Source organism: Ammospiza nelsoni, chromosome 15, assembly GCF_027579445.1.
Source record: "Ammospiza nelsoni isolate bAmmNel1 chromosome 15, bAmmNel1.pri, whole genome shotgun sequence".
Taxonomy (NCBI): Eukaryota; Metazoa; Chordata; class Aves; order Passeriformes; family Passerellidae; genus Ammospiza; species Ammospiza nelsoni.
The window spans coordinates 16,600,938-16,614,262 of record NC_080647.1 but is presented as its reverse complement, the minus strand read 5'-3'; the positions used below and the strand labels follow the sequence as shown (position 1 = coordinate 16,614,262).

At 46.2% G+C, this 13,325-nt stretch overlaps 1 protein-coding gene across 2 annotated transcripts in view; it reads left to right on the top strand.

Moving 5' to 3' along the window:
• The first annotated feature begins 9,488 nt into the window (after nucleotides 1-9,488).
• CAPN6 (calpain 6) overlaps nucleotides 9,489-13,325 on the top strand; it is a 57,518-nt gene continuing 53,681 nt past the window's right edge. For both annotated transcript variants that reach the window (XM_059483006.1, XM_059483004.1), the window contains exon 1: nucleotides 9,489-9,708. The gene's annotated coding sequence lies outside the window, so the exon portion shown is untranslated. The remainder of the gene's footprint in view (nucleotides 9,709-13,325) is intronic.

Genomic DNA, 13,325 nt, shown 5'->3' with positions numbered 1-13,325 from the left:
CCTTTCTGAGGCTTTTATTTGTCGAGTGTGTGTTGACCGTGACTTGTGAATTATAGAACACTCATTCACTGTGGTACCTCAGCTTTCCCAATCTGCCCCACTTGTATAAAGGCAGAAAAAAAAAGAGGCTGGGGAGGGAATTTGATGCCCCTGAATTAGTTACGATACAAATCTGCTGACTGAAGCAGCCCAACCTGTGCAGGACCCATCCTTTTGCCTAAAGGGATGAGCTCTATGTGCGTCCCACTCTGGGAGAAAAGGGGGAAATAGGGGCAAATCTTTCCCTGTGTGAGCCCTGCAGATAAAACTGCAGATTCAGAGCAGCAAACGTGGCCCCCATCTGAACTTTGCCCTGGCATCCAGAGCCTGGGCAAGGCCTGTGCAGTCCCACATAAGTTTGGGGAAGTTTGGTGACATTTGAGAGCTGCACTGTGTTTGTCCTGCCTTCCCACACAGGCCTGACAAAGCTCCAAGTTTTCCTTTCCCGGCCTCTCTGTCAGAACCACAGTGAGGACAAAAGCTTTCTTCCTTGTGAGCCCTGAGAAACGACAATAAAGCTTGGGCCACCAACCCATGGCCCCTCTTGGCAAAGTGCTGGCACCCACTGGTGCCTGGACAGGCCAGGGCAGCACAGACAGTGCAGTTCTGTTGGCAGGGAAAGGCCTCGTGGAAAAATATGCAGTTCCCATCATGAAACCAGGAGAGAACCACACTCAGGGCAGCCTTTATGTGAATGTGCATGGGCTGAAACTGAAGGAAATGTTATCAGAAAAGCAGAACGAGTGCTTTAGAAAACTCTCTGCTTGTGTCCCTGTGCACTCGAGGAGCCAGCAACAAAGCAGCCTGGTGTCTCTTTCAGGGACTGTGTGTTGGATCAGGTCAATAAAATCCTGGAGGAAGCGCTCCTGCCCATGCAAAATGTTCTGAAAAACCTGCTGTGTGCATCTATCACAGCTATCCCAGGGACTCTGGAGAGAGAGTTAAAAGGGAATCTAAATGGTAGTGTGGCACCCCCAAGCAGCGCTGCAAGCCATTGGAAATGATGCTGCTGTCTTAGCAGGAACTCCTCTGGCACATGTGGAATCACTCCAGATTTATTGTTGTGTCAGTGAGAGCAAAAAATCCAGCTTCCACAGCCTGGACTTCCTGCTGCATCAGCCTGGATCTAGACAGAAATGAACATCAGGGATCCTGGAATATGTTGGTACATCAGAGCAGTGTTTGCTCCTGGAAAGTCTCAGTCCAAGTGTGTCAGCCTTTATGTGGTATCAGTTGCTTGGACTGAAGTAACTTCTGGCCTGGTTCAAAACCCCTTGGCTGCTGTCTTCTACTTTTCCTGGTTTGTGAAGGCAACACAGAGGAGGATTTTAGACCCCTGGAAATGATGCTCAGCATCTGTGTTCAGATTTTGGGCTTCCTGAGCCATCAAATCCAGAGTCTGACCCCACTTTCTGCTGCTCCCTTTCACAATCTGCCATCAAATCTTGTGATTTAAAAAGCTTTTTCCAGGTTGTCACCCCAGGCTGGCTCTGTGCTGTGCTCCACACAACACACCAGGCAGCGCTGGACCATGTTCTAAAGCAGAGGTGTCCCAAAGGGTGGGAGTGACCAAAACAATGAGGAGATTCTCCAGGGAGCTGTGAAAACACCTGAGTGGGATGAACATCCCAGTGGCACTGCTTTAATTGTGTCAGTGCTTTGTCAGCCTCATCAGCCTGACCTGCATCTTTAGCTACCTTAAAAACTTGTGCAAAAGCTTTTAATATTCATATTCTGAACATGAGAGACCTGACTAAGAGTTCCCTGGCCTGGTTTTGGCTGGGAGAGAGTTAATTTTCTTCCCAGTAGCCTCAACTGTTGTGGTTTGGAGTTGGTGTGAGGATAATGTTGGTAACACACTTGTTTTCAGCCATGGCTAAGCAGTGTCTGTGCTCAGACTTTTCAGCCTCTCATGCCCTGCCAGTGTGGAGATTCGGGGCACAAGGAGCATGGAGGGGTCACAGTCAGGACAGCTGACCTCAACTGACCCAGGGATATTGCAGACCATCTGGAGTCATGCTTATCACATAAACTGAGGGAAAGCCATCCATGGGCTGGACAACTGCATTGTGCATCACTTGCTTTGCACATTGTAATTCTCTTTTATCATCATCACCATTAGTTTCTTAATTTCTGATGCATTAAATTATCTTTATCTCAACCCACGAGTTCTCTCACTTTTACCCCTCTGACTCCTCCCCATCCTCTGGTGTCCCAGACATCTTTTCATGAAAAATCCTTTCTTTAGGCTTTTTCCTCCTGAGAAGCTGAAAGGCCTCAGGAACAAAATGTAAACATTGATTATCTGCTGCTGTGGAATGCAACAGATAGATCTGTGATTGGCTTATGTTAGTTTGTTTGTGATTAACGGCCAATCACAGTCAGCTGGCTCAGACTCTCTGTCCGAGCCAACAAGCCTTTGTTATCATTCTTTCTGATTCTATTCTTAGCTAGCCTTCTGATGAAATCCTTTCTTCTATTCTTTTAGTATAGTTTTAATATAATATACATCATAAAATAATAAATCAAGCCTTCTGAAACATGGAGTCAGATCCAGGTCTCTTCCCTCATCCAAGAACCCCTGTGAGCACTGTCAAACCCTGGGAAGGCAGTGAGTGAGTGGCTGTGTGGGGTTGGGGTTAAAGCAGGGGATGGAGTTAAACAGGGGATGGGGTTAAACCAGGCCACTGAGATCATCCCCAGTGTGCCAGGGCAGGGCCTGAGCTGCGCAGCCCTGCTGGGAGGCAGCACAGCTCCCTCTCCCTCTGATGTGGCCTCGGTGAATTTGGGGACACAGCAGGGTCCCTGTGAGTGCCACAGCCCATAGAAAACACTGGGGGAAGCAGAAAGACCTTCCTGGGATCTGCTCAGTTCTTCAGGGTTGGTGGAACAGGAGAAGTCAATTACTCTTCTTGGGAAGAGGAGGGGGACAAAGATGCCACTCTGACACGGCCTCAGTTTTGCTGAAAAATAAGGCACAATGTCAACGTAAGGTGGAATTAGCACAGGACAGAAGCCTGGAATAATCTACAGCCAAATCAGCCTGTAAATGGTGTTTCTTCCAGTGCTGCCTAGAAAGGTGAGCAGCACCTAGAGCAGGGTGCAGCAATAAAACCTTCATTTTAAATTAACACATGACCAGCCTGGCCTCTGGAGAGAGAGACACATTTGTACAAGCAGGAAAGAAAATCTTTGGAAAATGCCATTCTGTCACAAATTGTCCATGCTTTAATTAAGAAGCCCTCATCAGGGAGGAAGATAACTGTGAGATCCATGAGGGGAGGAACACAGCTGATCTAAAATGAAATCAGCTCTCAAATGAGGTCGCCCACCCAGGCACTGCTTGTGCACACACAGCAGGAGCAGGAGCCAAGTGCAGGGAGATGAGGCCAAGCTTTTGTAGCTCTGCAAATGAAAGGGTCAGGCTTTGGGTGGGGAGGGGACACGAGATGGGGGAATGCAGTTACGTGCTGGAGAACTTGAGGACAAAGGCAAACGTGTCCTCCCATGCTCTCCTCTTAAAGGACAATTCCCTTATTCCTGTGTTTTGTGACAAGGTACCCTGGAACAGGCTCCAGGCACACACAGGCCAGTGCAGCATCCCCACAAGGCATACCCCATTAAAACAGAAACTAAAAAACACCTTTCTGTCCCCTTGACACAGATTTAGGTACACAAAATCAAGCCTGCCCTTAATATCCTTAACTTTTTAAAATTACTCACCATACTCTGCTTTTCTGGTCAGAAAAGTAGATCATCTAAATGCCAGGCACCAGAACTAGGAAAAGACTGTTTAGAGCAGTAGGATAAAACTCAGGAGACTTTTAGCTCTTGATGTGGCCACAGGTTTCTGTGTCACTTAGGGAATCACCTGGGACCACAGAAAAAACACAGCGAGTGCTCAAAATGGGCTTAGAACTTCTTTGGTCTCCAGGCACCAGCAGGATGGGGATAATCACACCTTCAGGCTCCACGTGAAGAGTTTCACCTGGAAATCTACAACAGCACAAGAAATCACCAGCACTGTGAGAGCAGAGCTGGCACCTGAAACTGCAAGAAGACAAACCTTCACTAAATAAAAAAATGTCATTGCATGATCAACACGCCACCAAAAATGGCATGTTCCAAGGTGGAACATCCCAGTGCTCAATGCAGATGTAGAACTGCAGGGAGCATGGCCTGGGCACTGCAAAACAACCCTAAAGCTTGGTGCAGTGGGTTGTGTTTGGGAGTGCAGAGCTGCTCCTATGCTGAGGGAGGTTTGGACAGTTTTCCAGCATCCCACAGACCAGGAATGACAGGGCAAACATGAGCCAAACCCCGTCCAGCTCCTGACAGCATTAAACAAGGCTCTGATTTCAGGCTGTGTGAGAAGGGCAGCGCTCCTGGAGGCCCTGGAATCTCTGATGGAGAAGGGGAACATGCTAAGCCTGAGCACATTTCTCATGACCCTGAGACAGGAATGGCTTTATCCAAATCCCACCGCGAAACAAGAGTGCTACAGGCAATGTTTTAAATATTTAATGTTTACACAACACTCGGAATACGAATGGCAATTCAAAGGGAAGGGAACTCCTGTCTCTGTGAGCTCCTCAGGGAGTTTTCTCTTCATGTGTGTTTTTCTGCTTGATTGATGCCTGCCCACACAGAGGGCAGATGGCAGCAGGGATGTGTCCCGTGTGCCCCAAAAACATCCATCCTGCTCTGCTGCACAGGGCCTTCACTGCCAGAAAAGTGGGGAAGAACTGGTGATTTCAGCTCCTTCAATCCCTGTCCCAGTGCAGGGGGATACAGTGTGGGTAAATGAAGGTGGTATAAAATGCAATCTTATCCCCCAATGAGTTGCAGCTGAACCAATTACTAAAGAATAGGAGCAGGCCTGATGTGAACAGGCCACACCTGTAGCCAATAAGAACAGTGTTATAAAAGAGTGGATTGGTGGGAACTGGAGTTAGTGGGCTGCTGTGATGACAAGGAATAGTCAGTGTCTAGAGGAACTGCCTACAAGAACCATCAAGGAGGTATGAAACTAGCAATATGGAACCCTTGCAATGTAATGGCAATAGAACTCTTGCACTATAATGACAACATCCTAGCCTCACAAGCTTTATTTCACTGCCAGCTCTGCCCATTCAGCTCATTCTACTTCTTCCCACTGCCATCAGGTAGGTTCTCACAGCAGGATCTTGGCCATAGCTCCAGCCCAGCCCCACCATGAGCTCTGCCACTGCAGCTGCTCTCCCATGCTAACCCCGCAGTTATTTCAGCTCCAGCCTCACAAGCTTTACTTCACTGCCACCTCAGTTTCCACCCCAGCTCTCCATCTCCCTGCTGCTGTCAGCTGAAGCTGCACCAGGTCCTTGGCAGCATCTTTATTTTATCTCCAGCCCTTCAGTCCCTACCCTGGCCCTGCCCCACAGGGGTTTCACCCCAGCCATAACCATGTTTATGTCTTGCCAGCTGTGCTGCCTCTGCCTCCAGCTAAAAGCTGCTCCTGGTTCTCACTGCAGCCCAGGGCTGTTGACAAGGACACAAACCAGTCACTGCCATTGCCACTTCAGTATCTCCATGGGCTGTCACACCCATCCCAAATGGGCTCTGCTAATGAGACCTGATCCCAAACACACATTCTATCTCATCCCAGATGGCAACAGGGGCAAGGAACAGCCACTGTGCTCCCCTTGGGATGCCTTTTGCAGCTGCAGTGTGCCTGGAGCTCTGGGCTTTGTGGTTTTCAGAAGCCTAACCTAGGCACAACCCTAACCCTGGGTGCCACTGGAGGCTGGTGCAGAGCCTGTGTGTGGAGAGTTGCCCTTGAATGAGGGGTTTGCGAGATACGGCCCAGTAGAGCTTGAAGTAGTATTAAAAATATAACCAATAAAGTTGTTTTCTTCTGTTATTATGTTGCTTTTATGTTCCACTAATGTTTTGCAATAGAGTATTTTTATTGTAATTTCTATTCTTTTACTAGATGAGTAGTGTTTATGAAATAAATGTTGTAGGACTGGGGCCACAGGGAACATAAAGGGCTTGGCACTGGAGGCAGACCCAAACCCATGTGGAGCTGAAATAAATGCCACAGGGAAGGAGATGGAGCTGCCCAGGGGTGGGTTCCTGGGGCTCAGAACCAGCCCAAGGGCACATTTTGGGATGGGAAACCTTGGGGAGCACAGTGGCTGTTCCTTGCCCCTGTTGCCATCTGGGATGAGATGGAATGTGTGTTTGGGATCAGATCTCATTAGCAGAGCCCATTTGGGATGGGTGTGACAGCCCATGGAGATACTGAAGTGGCAATGGCAGTGACTGGTTTGTGTCCTTGTTAACAGCCCTGGGCAGCAGTGAGAACCAGGAGCAGCTTTTAGCTGGAGGCAGAGGCAGCACAGCTAGCAAGACATAAACATGGTTATGGCTGGGGGTGAAACCCCTGTGGGGCAGGGCCAGGGTTGGGACTGGAGGGTTGGAGATAAAATAAAGATGCTGCCAAGGACCTGGAGCAGCTTCACCTGACAGCAGCGGGGAGATGGAGAGCTGGGGTGGAAACTGAGGTGGCAGTGAAGTAAAGCTTGTGAGGCTGGAGCTGAAATAACTGTGGGGTTGGGATGGGAGAACAGCTGTAGTGGCAGAGCTCATGGTGGGGCTGGGCTGGCAAAGAAAGGCAAGAGGGGAAGGGAAGGCAAAGCAAGGGAGCAGTAGGCAAAGCAAGAGAAGGGGCATTAAGGAAAGGGAACACAAAGCAAGGGAAGAATATGCGAGGTAAGGCAGGGGAGCTATCACACCTCAGCTACTCGTCCCTTCCCTTGCCTTTCCCTCCCCATCCTTGCCTTTCCCACCTCTCCCTTGCCTTTCCCTCCCCATCCTTGCCTTTCCCACCTCTCCCTTGCCTTTCCCTCCCCATCCTTGCCTTTCCCACCTCTCCCTTGCCTTTCCCTCCCCATCCTTGCCTTTCCCACCTCTCCCTTGCCTCGTTTTTCTCACCCATTCCTTGTCGTTCCCATCCCTGGTTGATGCCGCCACCTCGCGGCCGCGTTCCCCCTCCCCGGGCTCACAGGAGGGAGGGAGGATTTCGTGTGTCCTGCGGAGAAATAAATCCCGGGGCCCTTCCCTCGCTCCAGGGCTGTTCCCCTGCTCCTCCTTCCCCCTGTGACCAGTCTTGCTGGAAGATAACTCCAAACCCCACTTCAAACCCTGCAGGGCAGTGCTCCCTTGTCTTTTTAGAATTTTTTCTTCTGATTGTGGTTAAGGTGGTTGGGGGGATAAAGGCTGCTCTGTACACATTCAGCCTCTGTCGCAGCTGTAGACAGAGGCAAAGCACAGCCCCTTCTGTGAGTTTTGTTTTAGGGATTGTCTTCCTTTAACTCAGTGCTGGCAAGCCACCAGTCTGGGACTGATCCCTTACTCCAACCCTTCACGTCATTTATGCTTTAGGACAAAGCAGGAAGGAACCTGTCATCAAAATTCCACAATGTGAAGGATGAGTGATCCAGGTTCAAAATGCTGTTGTTGAGCAAAATCAGGCATGACTGGACACACAGCTCTGAAAATTTTCAGTGAATCTTGCTTAGTTTTCAGATTTCTCTATTCAAACTGCTTAAATTAGAAAGGGTAGAGTAAACATGTAGGATTTAAGTTGAATCTCTGCTGGAAACCACCTCATGCTTTATTAATAAATTGCCCCATGAAATTAAGTGAATAATAGATGAACATATCTCTGGCGGGACACAAGAACCTGGCAAGGTGACAGGCAGGAATTTCTGAAGCCGTGATGGGCTCTGAGCTCAAGGTGATGAACACACAGATATGGGGTGTAGAAAACCTTGTGAAGGAGCAAGTTCTGGGGTTTCCTTGCACTGTGGTGTCTCTTTACAAACCAGGCTGGCTCTGGGCTCTGGTTTGCTGCTGAGGGCGCAGGAGGAGTCAGGTTTGGAAAGCAGCAAGTCTGTGGTGGGGCACTGCTCAGGGAGGGCCTGCAGGCTGGGCAGGAGAGCACTGAGAAAACTGGGGACACCAGGAGATGCAGCACAGTCATGGATGGAAACCAGTCCAGAGCAGGTGACGCATCCATCGAGGAAGCCAAAGGCTGCAGGGTTCATTCAAGGATGTCAGGTACGATGTTGTAAGGTTAAATGGTTCACAATAACTGAGACCTCTTTTCCAGGTTGTTTTTTTTTTTTTTTTTTTCCATTAGTTGCCATCTGTGTAGCTGATCTTGCTGCCTGTCCAAAGGAATTTCTGTTTCTGACAAGACTTCCAGCAGGAGCTCCTCCTCAGCCCAGACAAATCCCATCTAGTTCTTGGATTACACCGCTCACATCAAAAAGTTCTCATGGTTTTGTTCTGCACTGGATCAAAGCAAAGGCAGCTACTGCGAGAACGCTTCTTATAAGCTGTGAATATTATTATCAGCTCAGAGTGGAATTTTGTTGTGCTCTTGTGGGAGTTTTCGTGTTCTTCCCTCAACTGTGCAAATGAATCACAGTGTGCGTGTAATGTACAGGCATCAGCTTTTTATTATGATTTAAACTCTGAGCTACTTACTCAATCAGGAATTGGAAACACATGGCTTTAGTTTGTAAGGCTTTTTTACTCATGAAATGGTAAAACTGTAGTGGCAGCTTCCAGGGACTTTCAGTCCAAATTTCAGCGTGAGTTCTAAAGGAATTGGGGTAAAAGAGCAAATATTCCTGCGGTGAACCTTGCAGTACAGAAATTTGTGATACTTCTTAATCATCTTCAGAGTAGTTTGTGGATGTAACTCATCCCCTGAGGTCCAATCTCCTCTAGGAAATTTGCTCAATAATAATGTTGAGGAGAAGGAATTAACCTATTCGTAAACTTAGACCAGTTATGCTAAAATGAGGATTAACTGGAGGAAAAAAACTGGGGAGAATATATAAAACTGTGGTACAGATGAAATTTTGTAATGCATTTTGAAATGGTGCTTGTTCAAAAATGGGACTACGTTTACTAAAACACAAATAAAAGCCACATAATGGCAAAATAAAAGTATTATAGTCCTCAAATCAGAAAAAATTCAAGTCAAATTAACCCAGATGTTTAGGATTTACCCAAGAGGAAGTTGAGGCTGAGCAAAGTATGGAGAGAAGCTTGTTTTTCCAAAACCATTTCTTGTTGAGAATTTCTTTGTGTCCTGCTTTTGATTTTGCTACAGCACTGAGAAATGTATTATTTTCTGTGTTCTAAACTTTGTTATCCCCATGAAGTGATACCAATTCCTTTACTAGGACAGAGAGAAAAGAATGAGTGCTGTGCAGTCTAATAAGGAATGTAACTTTTTTTTTTTTTTTTCACGGTGCGCATTAATCTGTTGCTTTCCCTACCGAAAAAAAAAAAATTTAAAAAATCCAAACAAACACTGCAACTCTTGCCAAACAGCCTGGCCTTATCTCCTTCTTTAAGAGTTCATTCACAGTTCCAGGCACAGCCGCACTGATGGTTTGTGTGTCAGGAGCACATGAGCCTCTGCACTTTTGGTCAGCTCGGAGCTTTCCCTGGGACATCCCTGGAAGAGTTATCCCAACACACACGCCCCTAGAGATGTGACCGTGGTACAGCCCAGAGAATTCCTCGTTGAGAAGCCGAGGGATCACTGTTTGCAGGAGCTGCTTTGGAGTTGGATGTGCCCCAGCAGCAGGGTCTGACCCCAGCCAGGTGAGTGCCTGACTGGTGTTTACTGATTAACACCTTTGTCACCAGGAACGAAAGCTCTGTGTGAACACAGGCAGAAAATGCCTTGGATTACTTCCGTTTGTTTAATATATAGTTCTTTCAGAAAGTCTGTGCCAACTCTGAGCCAAATTTATTGCAGGATTTATTACCAAAGCGTGGGTGCTCTCCTTTCTTCTGGGATAACCAGTTCTACTCTTCTCTCTACAGGCATCCTTTACAGTTATTCCAAAGAAAGGGGCCAGGCTGAGAAAGCGTGGTTTGATCTCTGCTCATATAATTCCATTTGCCATCCTGTCTCTGATCTTCCAAAATATTGTCAGTTCTATCCATGGATTCTTTCACTGTGAAATTCAAGGGGGTTTTTTGTGGTTTTTTTTTTTTTTTTTTTACTTTATTTCATTGGTCTTGTGAAGGAGAGATTTTTGTACTGTATCTAAAATAATTGATAAGGGGATATATAAAATAATGGACTGGCCTGATAAGGAGTTACTGATTAATTTGCAATCTCTTTTTACCCTCTTTATTTAAACTAACTTTTATGAAAAGGCAAAATGGAGAGGTACTGGAATTCTGAAGAAAGCTGTTCCTGTGGTTTCAGCACAAAACTTTGGCTTGAATGAATTAAGTGACAAAGCTGTTTGCATTTTCTTCAGAGCTTTTTATAGGTCACTTGATTGGATTAATGTTAATTGTAACCATTGCCATTGTACTAAATGACTTTTTAAAAAAATCTAACTGGAATTGTACCTCTCTGATGTTAACTGAAAATGTGTCTGATTTTGAGGCTATACTGGAAGCCACTGAAGGACAAGGTTTCTTAAAACATGAGGACACCTGTGCACTTTGGAAAATCCTAAAAGGAGCCATGGGTTTTGTCTCTGCTTGCAGTGATCTTTAAGAATTCCAGGATTTTGTTGGAGGTTTCACCTGGAAGTCAGGTGGAGGCAAAAGTCTGCTCTGATGATTTAAACTCATTGCTATTTAAATCTTTGCCCTTGCCTGAGGGGAAGAGAGAGCAGTTCAAGTGTTTCAGCTACTGTGGATAAACTCCCATGGGAAAGGCAAGGAGGGGAGAGAGGGAGTCCAGCCAGAGTTTATCCCCTCTGAGTGTGTTCTGCCAGGGCTTTGAGTGGCTTTGACTATGGAGTCGGCATTGTACTGCTGAACAATCACAGGTGTATATTGATATCACTCTGTTCTCAAGCTGAAAGGATCGCACACCCCCTGACCATCAGCCAGCCCTACAAATCTGGGGTGTTTCTGCTCCTGCCAGGTGCAGCTGTTCCCCCTTGGGCACACTCACCTGCGAGGGCAGCTTTCCTCAGCAGCTGTTTGCTTCTGTACTCCCATCCTGAAGGGTCAGAATGAGTTTGCACTTGATCTCACCGAGGACTGGAGAGATGGAGAGAGAGAACAAGCTGTGAAAATCAGTTCTTGGCAGAGCTCCTGCTCCACTCCTGGGCTTAGCAAATGTCAGCCTGGTCCTGACCCAGCACCCACCCTCTGCAGTGCAATCTGAATTCTGACCCCCAGAATTCTGAAGTACCACACTGTTCACAGGGGTTCTTGGATGAGGGAAGAGACAAGGACCTGACTCCGTGTTTCAGAAGGCTTGATTTATTATTTTATTATATATATTATATTAAAACTATACTAAAAGAATAGAAGAAAGGATTTCATCAGAAGGCTAGCTAAGCTAGGAATAGCAAGGAACGATGACAAATGTTTGTGGCTCAGCTCTCTGTCCAAGCCAGCTGACTGTGATTGGCCATTAATTACAAACATCCAACATGGGCCAATCACAGATGCACCTGTTGCATTCCACAGCAGCAGATAATCATTGTTTACATTTTGTTCCTGAAGCCTCTCAGCTTCTCAGGAGGAAAAATCCTAAAGAAAGGATTTTTCACAAGAGATGTCTGTGACATCACACAACCTCTCCTATCCCAGTGAGATGTGAAAGAAGAACCTGGTTAAGCACTGTGCTGTTGCAGTACAAATGTTGTAATTAATTTTATTGTGGAAAAACTTTGGTTGATAGCCTGTTGATTCTGCCAGGCCGTGATGCTGTCGGTGAAAGAAAACAGCTTGTGGGCTGTCCAGTTGCTCTCCCCCACATTCCTGCTCAGAATTGATAGGATATGGGCTGGGATACTCCCAGATGAAAATATGCGGTTTTCTTTCTCGATTTTAAGTGTGGCAAAACTGCACAGCAGAATAAGGTTGGCATGGTCCTGTTTCTGCAAGAAGGCAAATGCTTGTATCTCCTTCCCATAGCTAATTTTTGAGCTGAGCTAAGAGAGAAACCTTCTTTATATGCCTATAAAAGTCCTGAGTTACAGAGGCTATAGTCAAACTAACCCTATTTTGTTGGAAAACCCAAATACTGGATGAAAGAAGGGCTAATGCTGCACAATCCTGGCATCCTCAGAGCACACAATGAACTTGGTGTTTCACCCAGTCAGGGAGAGCACTGCCATCCAAAACTGCTGTGATCCTGGATCACAGTCATTTATACTGGACAGGGGGCTATTAAATTATCCTGTGCAGCAAATTTGATCAACATTGAATATATTCTTACTAATGCAATTGCACATCCACACAACACAGATTTAACACTGACTTTATACATTTTTATTGGCTTATGCAGAGGAAGAGAGGAGATCCAGTCCAGTACAAAGTCTCCCAGTGAATGTCTTGGGCTGTTTAAAGAATTTGAATGAGTAAATTTCTCCAGAAATGATGCTTCTACTGCAGCAGTAGCAGTGGAATAGCCAAGATCATGAAACCACAGTGTTTATGAAGTGGAAGATTTTCAACTGCTTTAAGTTTCCCTGCACTTAATACAGATTTGCAAAGTCACTGTGTTGTAAGGACCTGTGATCACTCTGCACAGCAAGAAAGAGCAATAACCTTTTCCAGCTGGAGATCTGGAAGTTCCTTTAATTAGTTTAACAGAAACCCAGTTCAGAGTAATTTAAAGCTTTTGGCTGCAGGGCTGCTTTTTTGGAGGCATTCACTGGTTTGATTGTTCTGAAGCAAACTCTGGAGACAGAGATGTTTGGGAAAATACAAAACTATGTTTGCAAACAGTGAAATACTTGAGTCCCTCTTTTGCTCTCATAGTTCAAACAGTGGCTTTGAGGTTTGGTGAGGAGTCAGTGTTGAAGGAGCGGAGTTTGGGGCTGGGATGTTTTTGTGTGCTGTCAAGACAGGCACACAACTGTGTCGCAGACATCTTTTCATGAAAAATCCTTTCCTTAGGATTTTTTCCTCCTGAGAAGCTGAGAGGCCTCATGAACAAAATGTAAACATTGATTATGTGCTGCTGTGGAACGCAAGAGGTGGATCTTTGATTAGCCCATGTTGGATGTTTGTAATTAATGGCCAATCACAGTCAGCTGGCTCGGACAGAGTCTGGGACAGCTGCCTTTGTTATCGTTCTTTCTGATTCTATTCTTAGCTTAGCTAGCCTTCTGAGGAGAACTTTTCTTCTATTCTTTTAATTTTAATGTAATATAGATCATAAAATAATAAATCAAGCCTACTGAAACATGGAATCAGATCTCTGTCTCTTCTGTGATGGTGTTCACAGGTGT